This window comes from Castor canadensis, chromosome 6 (genome assembly GCF_047511655.1).
Source record: "Castor canadensis chromosome 6, mCasCan1.hap1v2, whole genome shotgun sequence".
NCBI lineage: Eukaryota > Metazoa > Chordata > Mammalia > Rodentia > Castoridae > Castor > Castor canadensis.
Window position 1 is genome coordinate 57,894,563 of NC_133391.1, and position 9,391 is coordinate 57,903,953.

General features: G+C 35.4%; 1 non-coding gene across 1 annotated transcript; it reads right to left on the minus strand.

Moving 5' to 3' along the window:
* Positions 1–6,299: 6,299 nt before the first annotated feature.
* On the minus strand, positions 6,300–6,402 carry LOC141424445 (U6 spliceosomal RNA). The gene has a single exon (XR_012449373.1). It is a non-coding gene; the product is annotated as a U6 spliceosomal RNA (small nuclear RNA).
* Between the last annotated feature and the right edge of the window lie 2,989 nt (positions 6,403–9,391).

Below are 9,391 nucleotides of genomic sequence, written 5' to 3' on the forward strand. Positions count from 1 at the left end.
ATTTCTGCCTGCAAAGGTACCCTCCTCTTCTTTTCATGAATATATTCCCTGCCTCCTGATCTATTCTCAACCTCTACCTCATGGATGTGGTTTTGTCATCCATTGTCCTTTTTGCCACATCTTCATTCATTGTCACATCAATTCCATCTACAAAAATGTTTAAGAGCCCATACTACTTAAGTACTTTTCATTTTATCCTCTTTATTATTCCAGCTCCTGCCCCATTCCATTCATTTTCACACAACATTTTTCTAAAGATAAATCTACACTCTGTCTTTTTAAGCTCCCACTTATATTTGCATCCTATTGCACATCTGGTATCTGCTCTCCTCATACCACTGAAATTATCTTTTCATCCATGGCATCCTAATTACAAACTATTAATAATAGGTTCTCATCAACTTGTTAAAAAGATCAACTTTGGCACATTAAAATCACAAGGAGTTCATGTGATCAACTATTCACAAATCAGGCAGCACTAAACCAGAAGTGGTTCAGGCTGAGGCCTTTATAGGACCAGTGAAAAGGCAAGGCAAAGGAAATATGGACTATCTAAAGCAGAACAATAGACTTACTCAAGTCTTGCCAGTGGAAAGTCCCTGTTTTTTTTTTTTAACTAACATTTTGTTGTGCATCTGTGATCAAAAGCGGTAAATTTTGTTTTTATAGAAAATGGTCACATACATTGAGTTGTGTTTTGTGTTATATAACTAGGAACTTAGCACTGGAATGGTCTCAATGTAATTTCTTCCCAACATTCTGACATTCCTAATACTTTTAGGAACTTCAGAACTATTTCCTTATCTTCCACACCAATCTGAGACACATCAGAGAAGCCCAATTCTTTCCAACTTTATTTTTTCTCCTATTACCATCCATTCATTTTTCATCTCTTCCATGCTCTAAATGCATGTATTCCCAAGAATCTATTCTCAACCTCTTTCTTGCCTGAGATCTACCTATGTTACATCATGGTTTTATATTTCATCTATTCCCCAATTGCTTTTCAATCTGTAATTCCAATTCCCTTCCCTATCCTGCAGTTTAGAATTTTCTTTTGGGCCACAGGTACACAATCCCAGATATCTAGTGAGAACCTTTTGTTCAATAATTTTTGTGATCCTGTATAATCTGATGAGTGTATAAACTGCTTTGCCTGCATTAGAGCTCTTTTATTCACTCTTACTACTTCACAGAAATTTACTGGAAATGTCACTTAGTTGATATACCTCCAGTATCTACTATTTGAACTTCATTCATACCTCTGAGAATAATGTTTTGAAAATATAAAATAAATGAAGTTATTCCATTTGTCTGTTTTGTCTCTATACTCCCAATGCTTATCCAATACTGCTAAAAGTTCTTACCAGCCATCCAAACTTCTTCAAAGTCAAAACACACTTAGTCATTTTTCAGATCCAAACTCCACAAGTTACAATACACTTTTCGCTTCTCTCTTTTTGTTCTTTTTGTGCTATGCTTACATCACATTGTGCTTTCCATACAGATTAATGTAGTTTTCTTCCAGAGACCTCTGGCTAATATCCTCTAGAAAGCATTGAAGACAACTAAAACTTAAAATGTATGACTCTATCCCTTTCCCTCCAATTGATTAATCATGTTCTGATCTCTCCATCTTTTTATACCTACAGCCTTAGATATTGAAATTGGAAGGCAGGTGTGGTGACTCATGCTTTTACACTCAGAGGGCAGAATTCAGGAGGATGGTGGTCTGACGGCAGCCCAGGACAAAAAGAAAAAACACCCTATCACAAAAAATAAGACAAGGGTAGTGTTGCACACACGTAGTTCTAGCTAAACTGGAGGTGTAGGTAGGAGAATCTTGGTTCAAGGCAGATTCTAGCTGCACATAAACCCCAGGTCTGACCATTACAAACATCTTTGGAAAATACCAAATATCCTCTGAAGGCAATAATCATGGCTAGTAAAGAATCATTCCCTCTGGTCTGTTGGGATGGCTCAAGTGGTAGAAACCCTGGCTAGCAAGCATGAGGCATGAGTTCAAACACCATAACCTTAAGAGGATCAAACAAAATCAAAGTAACATAACTGTGTCCCCAAATCAAATTCAATAAATAAAAGTAGGGTATATAGCTCAGAAGTGGAGCACTTGACTAGCACACAAGAGGCACTGGATTCAATCCTAGCACCACAAACAAAAACAAAAGTGAACAGAGAAATAAAAAAGGAAAAAGGTTGAAGTCAAAGAAATTATGCTTTCTGGATGTATTGGAAATAAAATATAAATCAATTGCATAAAAATGTTTGAAAAAATCCCAAATTCTGTACACTAAGTTATATGCTTCTAAATAACCATATGCCAAAAAAAGAACATATCAAGAGGGAAATTAGAATGAATTTCAAAGACAGTGAAAATAGACAGGATTTGCAAACTAAAGTAGTAATTAGGGAAATTATCACTGATTAAAACCTGACATGCATTCTGAAAAACATAGGAAAAAAATCTTTGTAATCTTGACTTTGGCCAAATTCAAATACAATGCTAAACTCATGAGATATAAAAGTAAAAATATAATAAAATTAACTTCATCAAAATTGAAAACTTCTTTGAAAGACAGTGTGAAGAGGATGAAAGGACATTCTGTTTACATATTTGAAAATGTAAAGTAGAGCAACTACTTCTGAAAACAGTTTGGAATTTTCCAAAAGTTAAATATATGACCACTATGATAGACATCATACTCCTAAATATGTATTCCAGGAAAATGAATACATATTTTCACATCAAGAGCTGTATGTAAATATTGATGGAAGCTTTATTTGCAATAGACAACTATAGGAAATAATTCAATAGAGAAACTGGAATTTTAAAAATTATCTATACTATTGTTATGATTTGGATAAAAAACAGCCTGAAATGCTCATGTGCTGAAGGCCTTGTTTCCAGCTGGGAGCACTATTTAGATGCAATTTTATAATGAGGCAGTAATTTCATCTATTGTTGAATTTGTAACCAAATGGACTATTAGGAAAGGAGGTCAACACAAAGAAAGTAAGTCACTGAGGAGTACTTTTGAAGGGACTCTCTATCCCTGCTTTCTGGCAACCAAGAGGTGACCAGTTTTCCTCCATCATGCCATTTCACCATAATGTTTCTCTTTTCCATGGGCCTAAAAGCAATGGGGTCTGCCTGCAATGGACTGAAACCATTGAAACAATGAGCTAAAATAAACCTTTCTCCTTTAACTTCTTTTTCTCAGATATTTTGTCACAGCAACAAAAAGCTTTCTAATATACCTACATAACAGGATAATAATCAGTAATGAAAGACATAAACTATTGGCACACAAACTATTGATACAGAATGACAAAGAATGAGCTATTAATTCACAAAACAATATCGATGAATCTCAAAGTCGTTTTGCAAGGTGAAAGAAGGCAGTTAAGAGAAATATATATTGCATGGTTCTATTTATATTACCTTCTCAAAAATGCAAAGCTAAAGTGACAGAAACTGGATTAGGATTGCATGGCAATCCACTGGAATAAAGGAGTAGAAGGAAGAAATGAAAGGAAACAGCAGGAAATTTTCCATGTGATGGATGTGTTTATTAGCTTGACTGTGTTGATAATACTACTAGTGTATACCTATATCAAAATTTAACAAATTAAGTGCTTATATGTATAAATTTATTGTATGTTAATTGTTCCTAAATAAAGCTAATTAAAATAAAATATAATTACGAATGTGAACAACAATTTTTTCAGAAACATCTATTTCTACTTTTATAGGTAGAACACATCACTGTAGTGGAACACATGCTTTAGAGGTAGAGGAAATGTGATTCTTTTTATTTTATTTTATTTTATTTTATTATTCATATGTGCATACAAGGCTTGGGTCATTTCTACCCCCTACCCCCACCCCCTCCCTTACCACCCACTCCACCCCCTCCCTCTCCCCCCTACCCCCTCAATACCCAGCAGAAACTATTTTGCCCTTGTGAAATGTAATTCAATTCCTGCCTTCTTTAAGCCCCAGGGGAAAAGGCTTAACTGAATTGGAGAGCGGAAACACTCAGGGTCACAAAGACTAACTTCCTTAATATATATAAAAGTGACAACTTATGAGCCACAGACAGCAATTTTTGTGAAATGGCACAGAATGAATACACAAAATTCTGTATTAAGTTTTATTTGTTTCCAGTGTACCTGGAAACTGTAGAAGAATTTTAGTTAAATAAACTGAAATGTGATTTATCAAAATGTTTCAAAGCATATTTAATGTTACAATTCTAAAAACATGTTAAAATAATAGGATTCACCTTGAGGCAAATTGAAGGTCAAGAATATATTGGAAAGCCAAGCCAGATTGTCCAGCCACAAATCATAAGCAGGGAAGCCTGCAGAAACTTCTTAGATCTCACATGAAAGGTTTGAACTAGGAAATTTTAGGGCCTTAACTGAACACCACAGTGGAAGATGTCTTCCTCTTACCCAAACCAGAACTGAAAACACCAAACTGTATTTTAGTTATTGCTTATCATTTTACATGCATAGGTGTACGAAGGAATTTTCTTACACGAGACCTCTTCCCCCTTCAATACCTTTTGAAGAAGAGTCATGTTACACTTACAGCTAATTTTTATATTAACAAAAAGTTGAAAAGTAGAAAAACATAGTTTCAGGCATTAAAAGTCAATCTTTATAATGATGACCTCAGGGCAGTATGAGACATTTGGAGGAGTTTGAAGAAAGGATGCTAATTCCTGAAATGCTCTGGAGTAGAAATCTCTGCACTGAAGCACGAGGAATTTTGCTAAGGTTAAGGTGATAACCTGGGTTCCTTGTGAGATTCTGCATACTTGTAGTTTAAAAGTGAGGCCCTTGTCATATTCTTTTTGCATGCTTGGATTACACATCTTTAAATGCTACTTCTTGTCAGGCCTGAATCCTATGAACTGCAGAGTCAATGATATTGTAGTTAAGTCTGAATTAATCTACTAAAAATGTTCATGTGGGTGATAACTTATTCAAAGTCTTCCTATGCAAAGTCTCACTTGTCCAAAAGTAGCATTTATCTTTTCATTTGGGCACATTATGGTATTCTTCCTGTCCTGAACAGAAGAGCTCTGGAAAGAGTAACAGCTGTGCTTCCATCTTATAAATTTCATTTCAGAAAGCACAACTTTGTTATCAGCTCTGAACTTAAGCCTGGGCATATTTCTCTGAAATATTAGCTCATAAGAAATTGATGACCACATTAAAGTAAATGTTTCCATCTTTAAAAGACTAGGAACAAAGAATAGAAGAGAATTGGAGAGAAACTGTGATAGGACCTGGCCCTCAGGCTTTCCTATTAAAATTATCACATCATGAATGTATGCAATGAAACACTTTTGTCCATGGAAATGTAAATACAGTCAACTGTGAACTTTCTTGCATGGATATAAGATGTGCAATATTTCATACTGATGCATAGTGGAAAAACACAAAGAACATTTTTATTCATTTACTATTTTTCTTTCTTTCACAGTTTTCAAGTTTTCATCTCTCTCTGTCTCTCTCTTTCTCTGAATTCATTACAGTTCCATCTCCAGGAAGAGAAAAGACACTAGGAATCAATTATTTATACAAAGTGAAGAATATTTATTTGGACAGACCCATGATATAGATGGAAGATATTTATCTGAAGAAATGATTTCACTAGTAGCAAATTTATTTTGAGCCTTAGAAGCTGAAGGCATTCAGTTGACTATGGCACAGATACTAGAACTATGCTTCTCCAGTTCATTTAAATCAAAAGTCATATTTGTTATTCTCTTACTTAGACATTCAGAAAAATTTAAAAAATACTATTTTTGAAATAGCACACATTAATAACATGAGGAGTTTTATTGTGGGAATTCTATATATGTATACAGTGTATGTTGAACAAGTTCATTCTCTGCATTATATTTCCTTTTGTCCCTGTCTTCTTTACCCATTTTCAAACAGTGCTTTGTGGGTTTCATTATACTGTCTAGTGTATATACACATAGCATACATCAATCCTCTTAACCTCTCGGCATCCTTTCCTCTCCTCCACACCCGCATGTTAATTTTTCCAGACCAACCCACTTTCACATTCATGATCTATGGCTATTATTGTTATTATTATATCATCATCATCATCATCATTTTACAACTAGGTTCCACAAATGAGTAAGAACCTGTAATATATTGTCTCTGAGTTTTGCTTGTCTTCATCAACATGATGATCACCATTTCCATCTCTCTTCCCACAAATCCCCAATTTTTCTGTATGGCTAATTAAGAAAAATATGGAACACTTCATGAATTTGCATGTCATCCTTATGCAGTGGTCTTGCTGTTTCTATATCATTCTAATTTTAGCATCTGTGCTACTAAAGTGAGTGCATTTTCTAAAATTTTGCCCATTTCCAGACTTTCTTTTGTAATACTGTGCTAAACATCATTTTTGAATAAATGAGGTGATAGATCACAATTTCTGGGAATGTTGGACATATTACCCTGATTTCTTCTTGATACTGCCCACACAGATGTCCATAATTATGTCCTACTTCATTCTTTGACTTTATTCACTATATGAAAATGTGATCCACTTCACTCTTGTTTGAGGATGTTCACCAAGCAGTTTTCTATAAAATTTGTGATCTCTCACCTCATTCATTCAAAAATGATGTATTAAATTTGGTGATGAGAAATTTGAAGCTTATATGATGCCAAGTGTCCACGCATTCCAGAGAACATTAAACATGTGACCCATTAGATCACCTGTCATTGCTGTGATGAACGTTGGAATAGCTGAGCAGATGATGGAGACAGGAAACTGACTGAAATCTTGGCTCTCTATTTTGTTGTATACATGACCATGAAAGAGTTGTTGTATCAGTTCATGACTTCTCTCAAAAACTTCAAGGCAAAACTTTGAAGAGAGCAGACTCTAGAGCCTATGATTCAATTCCAATCTCAATTCTAACATGAACTTTGAAATTCAGGGAAAGGCAAATGATTTATCTATGCATTGGTTTCCTTGAGTGTAAGGAGCCAATAATATTATGTATCTCATGGGGTTTTTGTATGGTTTAAATATTTAAACCTCCCCTAGCAGTTTAACTCTGACAAGTGAAAAAGTCATCACACAACCCTTAAAAGAAAAATCTGAAAAGTATGAGTAACCTTCTTTTTTGGTGGGATTCAGGTTTGATCTCAGGCCTTCACAGGTGCAAAACGGATGCTATATCACTTGAGCCACTATACTCACTATATTCACATGTTTTGTTCACGTTACTTTGGAGTTGAAGTCCGGCAAATATTTGTCTGGACTGGCTTTGAATTCTCATCCTTTTGATTCCAGCCTCTCAAGGAGCTAAGTTGTTGCTACACAAGACCCAATTTCTTGTGCTTGATTTCAGAAAATTTTCTTGAACCCCTATGACAACTGACATTTCTCCAATCCAAATATTGGGCAAACAGAGGAGTCTGGAGTCACAAATCAGAAGCCAGAAGCTGCTTGTGCATGAACAGGTTGAAATATTCAAACTTTTAATTTTTAAAATTAGATTATATATATATATATAATTAATTACTTATATATGATGAAAAATAACTGGAATATGAGTGTGGACTAGCATGGGAATGATAAACTTCTGGGCTACACTCTAGTGTGGCCAGACTTCCTTTCATTTCACTCCTAGAACCATGATCCTACTGTCAAAAATCACCTCATATTTCTGAGAGGAAGACAGGAGAGGAGAGCCCTTGAAATAAATGTCCAGTGCTTGTCATAGCTAATGGAATGAATGACTTGACCACAGCCCTACCTGACCCGGTGAAAGACCATTTCCTCAGTGACAGTTTCTAGAGTCCTAACTTACCATCCATGTCAAAACCATATAAAGTTCACAGATAATGGACAAGAGCCACCCCAAGATTGGGAGTTTTATTCTAGGATTAGAGAACACTTCCTCCCATGTTCATTATTTCACACCAGTAGGGGTCCTATGTACTAACAATGGATGACAGCAGAAACTGCTCCAAGAAAGCACAAGCTATTTAAGGACATCAACTTGTAAAGGCTATGTATGACAAACCTACAGCCAACATCATACTTAATGATGAAAAATTGAAACCATTTCCTCTAAAATCAGGAATGAGACAAGGGTGCCCACTATACCTATTCATATTAAACATAGTACTGAAATTCCTAGCCAGAGCAATTAGTCAGGAAGCAGAAATAAATGGAATACAAATAGGTAAAGAAACTGTCAAAATATCCCTATTTGCAGACAGTATGATCCTATTGCTTAAAGGCTCAACTCTACCAAAAAACTCCTAGACACCATAAACAGCTTCAGTAAGGTGGCAGGATACAAAATCAACTTACAAAAATCATTAGCTTTTCTATACACCAATAACAAACAAACTGAGAAGGAATATATGGAAAAAATTCCATTTACAATAGCCTCAAAAAGAAAATCAAATACCTAGGAGTAACTTAACAAAGGATGTGAATGGCCTCTCACAGGAGATTTACAAACCCCTGAAGAAAGAGATTGAGGAAGACTACAGAAGGTCGAGGGATCTCCTGTGTTCATGGATTGGTAGAACCAATATAGTGAAAATGGCTATACTACCCAAAGCAATCTACATGTTTAATGCATTTCCCATCAAAATCCTAATAACATTCATCACATATATTGAAAAATCTACCCTAAAGTTCATTTGGAAACACAAGAGACCACAAATAGCCAAGGCAATACTCAGCAAAAAGAGCTAGAGGTATCAAATACCAGACTTCAAACTCTGTTACAAAGCAATAGCAATAAAAACAGCATGGTGCTGGCACAAAAACAGACATGAACACCAGTGGAACAGAATAAAGGACCCGGATATGAATCCACACAGGTATGCCCACTTGTTTTCAACAAACATGCTAAAAATATATGGTGGAGAAAAGACAGCCTCTTCTACAAATGTTGCTTGGAAAAGTGGTTATCCATTTGCAAAAAAATGAAACTAGATACATGTTTATCACCCTGTACCATTATCATCAGAAAATGGATCAAGGACCTTAATATCAGACCAGAAACTCTGAAGTTAGTATATGAAAGAGCAGGGAATACTCTGGAAGTAACAGGTATAGGCAAGGACTTGTTCAATAGAACCCCAGCAGATCAGCAACTAAGAGAAAGGATGGACAAATGGGACTTCATAAAATTAAAAAGCTTCTGCACAACAAAAGACATGGTCTGTAAACTGAAGACACCACCCAGAGAAAGGGAGAATATATTTGTCAGCTATACATCAGACAGAAGGCTGATAACTAGAATATACAGGGAACAGAAAAAACTAAACTCTCCTATAATCAACGAACCAATAAAGA